This window comes from Oreochromis niloticus, linkage group LG17 (genome assembly GCF_001858045.2).
Source record: "Oreochromis niloticus isolate F11D_XX linkage group LG17, O_niloticus_UMD_NMBU, whole genome shotgun sequence".
NCBI classification, from domain to species: domain Eukaryota; kingdom Metazoa; phylum Chordata; class Actinopteri; order Cichliformes; family Cichlidae; genus Oreochromis; species Oreochromis niloticus.
Window position 1 is genome coordinate 3,734,869 of NC_031981.2, and position 4,046 is coordinate 3,738,914.

Below are 4,046 nucleotides of genomic sequence, written 5' to 3' on the forward strand. Positions count from 1 at the left end.
ACAATATATACAGTGTTATCTTCATTTTAGATGTCAAAAAGTATTTGCGGCTCCCAGTGTTTTCTTTTGCGTGGAAACTGGGTCCAAGTGGCTCTTTGGGTGTAAAAGGTTGCAGACCTCTGTTCTAGATCAACTAGCCTTCTTTCTGACAATAGAGGAGTCGCCTCCTGTTGGCCATTAGATAGAAAGCAGGTTAAATACTCCTAAAATCCTCACACGTGGAGGCTACATTATGTCCATCTTTATATCGTGTCTGTGGCTTGGTTTAACTTTCATTAGCTATCAGTCAAAACATAAAGACAAAGTCAGGGACAATTGTTCATTTGAATACATACATAGTTTATTTAGCTAATGTGATTTGTGGTATCTTTATGTTAGTTACAAAAACATAATTTAATTTTCCATACCCGTGTGGTTCTGTTCCCCACTCTGACATGACAGTTGCAGAGGGAGTGGAAATAAGTGACATGTTGTACAGGATAGTTGCCCTGATGAGAAAGCGCATATTATATCTGGTACTCGAAGGATGAAACACACTGAGATTACTGCTGAGACAAACTACAGTATGAAGGTCCAAACACACCACACGCACAAAAAAAACCTACATGTGTACATACACAGAAATATCTGGATGTGTGACTATGTGTGCAAAGCTCCATAAACACAATACATAGTGATTACTGTCAGACAAATGACAAAAAATACTTAGACCAGATTCAGTGCGTACACATTCTCACATCATCAGCGTATTTGTTCATATGTGGTTTAAATATGGAGTGAATTTCTTATTCCTTTCAGCTACACAAGTTGATCGTTTAGAGAAAAAGAAGGACTGCAGTGATGTGTAAACATACACACGACATAAGCAAGGGGAGAAGTTGCACTGTTGTCCATGTTTATAACGGTCAGTTTAAAACAATAAGGCACAGTTAGCTTACAATCCCTCATCCTCCCAGAAGCAAATGACCTTCTATACAATCAGCAGCAACAAATACTGATGTCCACATCAACATTAAGCAGTGTGATACATGTGTGGGAAGATTCCACCTGCAAGCTGGAATTTTGTTTGCTTATGCATTTTTTAAAGGTAATTTGGAATGCACAAACAGAAAAATGGAACTGAGAATAAACCCCTAATTCCCCAAATTCTCATATAAAAAGAAAACTATTTTATTTAAATGTAATACACATTATTCAAAGAAAAACAGATCATTATAGTTAACAGTTCATAATTTGTTTTATATTACTTAGTATATGAATGAAAAGCTCCAATCTGCTGTCATTTCAACAAGCTAAGGGCGTGAGCTGCAAAGTGCTGTCCAGTGTCCAACAACGTTAGCATCTGCATATATCTTACAGCTAAGTGACATCGCTTTCTCTCTGTACACCGACTCCACACACCAGGATAATAAATTAAGCTGCTTAATAGTCAACTGTGTTTAAAAAAAAAATAATGCCACAGGGGGAGGAGTCATTATTATTCGCTTAAATGTAATCTCTCTGCTAAAATTGGTTTTAAGCAAACTTCAAAATAAATGTCTTCTTTCTAAATATACACACATAAAAAGAAAATAAACACAATCTTTGAGATGCTACACCTTATAATTGATAAGGCTATAAGTAAGTTAGTTCTTGGAATAAACAGAATTAAACAAATACACAAAACGCTTGATTTGGAGGTCTATATGTATATATAAGAACACAAAAAATTCCAAGCATGTTATTTACCTTACCACACATTCAATTTAATGGAATATGATTTTTTTTGCATAAATAACATTATCCATACTGCATCATTTTAATTACCGGGAAAATTGGGCATTGGAAAAAAATAGGAATGAAATTAATTTAAATTCCCCTTATTTTCACATGACAAGATTTTGCTTTGTTATGTGTGTATAATTCAACCTATAAATATCAAGAAAAAATAGTTTAGAAAAGAAAAAATGGTCATGCATTTATCCCATGACAAATAAATTGTTTTTCACATTATAAATAGGTAAATGTAACAAACAACAACCTGGCTTTCTTTCTTTTTTGTGGCATGAAACCAGCAGGGGGCAGTGCTATTTGATAGAAAGTGATTTTGCAGCATTCATAGTGAACCTGGTTCCACTAATTAAGTGCAAGCAGAATAAAGTAACATTCACAGAGTTTAAATGTAGGAGGGTACAGACATGACAGTATATAAAAATACTGTGTGATTGTGGAATGAAATGCTGATGAACTAAAGTGCATTTCTGGAGACAAACAGCCATAACAGGAGATTCAGATTAAGTGATTCTTAAAGGAAAATATATGTGAGACTAAGTCCAGGACAGAAAAAGAGCTCAAAGAACCTGAACAACCTTATTTGCAAGAAACAAAACAAACAAAGAAAGAACACAGCAGTGGTCAATACTCATACCAGAGTTCACACAGACAAGCAAAACAGCAGCCAATTCAAACCCACCTACAGAGGATATCACAGTACTTCTCACTATTATCATGAGTCTTAGATAAAGACCAGATATGGCTGAACCAGTGATACGCAGCTTGATATCAGGATTTCACAGTTCTGAATACACATCCCACCATTTATAAAGGGAAAAAAGAACCAGTGTGTATGTTCATGATTACTTGCAAATGTGTTTGGCTTTCTTATCTGTGGCAGGATATCATTTGGTCAGTTTTAGCTCCAGGTTTTCAGATAAAAACTGATCAGCAGCACAGCAGGGTGACATTTACAAAAATACACATGGAATGGATATCATCCTGAACAACACTGACATTTATAACAACCAAAATATCTGAGTGAGCACGACACACTTGGACACGATTAGCATTTGTTAATTAGTGACATGTTCCTTCATTTTGTTAACATACTGGTGCGCGTGTTGTTAGTGAATTAGTTTGTTAATGACTACAGCATATAGAATACAATTACTTAAAGCTTTACCACTTAGTGTACACATGTTACATTGATTTCTCATGAGTTTTGAATTTAATCAAACCAAAGAAGTGGACCACGTTTAACACAAAGATTTATCAAGTTTCGTCACGTTTTCACTGTCTCCCCTGCACTGACTGCACTAGATTTAAGGCAATGTATCACAGTATGGAGAGGCAATGGTCACTATAAATATGTTTCCCTGTATAGCTGTGTTACAATATGAGCATATTGCTTATGGGCTTCATATGTAGAAAACCACTCGTAATTGATGGTTTTTGGTCATTAATACCTTCTTAAGGCCCACAGAGGAAATTACATTCAACCATAATTAAATTTACTGAATTACAGCAATTTCATAATGAAGTCTGGAATGAAGTGTGGCCATTTCACTTTTAGTGCGGCACACAGTATATGTGAGTATAAGAATATGGGGCCCAAGATATTTAACGTAGCATTTTATGACCCGATCAGAGCTTGGACATTTTAGCAGGTTTTACTGCATAAAGTTAGAGTTCTCGGATGGAGAGCATAATACACGGGCGCCAGCTGTTAACACATCTGTACCTTATTTATTTATGGAAGTTGGAATTTTAGGGCACCCAGTTGCCATATAAAGCACAGTGCAATTAGGTACAGTCCCATTCTTCACAACTTTGAATTTAAATGTTGATACTTGTAGAATGGGTGTGTTCATTACTATGGCCAAAGGTGAGTCCTTTTTCTGGTAAGCTATTTGCACTAACAATTTAGCACCCTACATGTCCAATATGGGCGTAGAACCTCAAACCCAGATGCTGAAAAAAATGCAATGAAATTGCTTTTTGGCTGAAGCCAGAGGTTGAAATTAATTCAACTTCAAGAACAGACTGTATATAAAAGATGGATTTAACCACAACGGCATTAAGCAACAGTTAGTGAAGTCCCAGGGGCGATCGTGGCTCAAGAGTTGGGAGTTCGCCTTGTAATCGGAAGGTTGCCGGTTTGAGCCCTGGCTTGGACAGTCTCGGTCGTTGTGTCCTTGGGCAAGACACTTCACCCGTTGCCTACTGGTGGTGGTCAGAGGGCCCGGTGGCGCCAGTGTCCGGCAGCCTCGCCTCTGTCAGTGCGCCCCAGG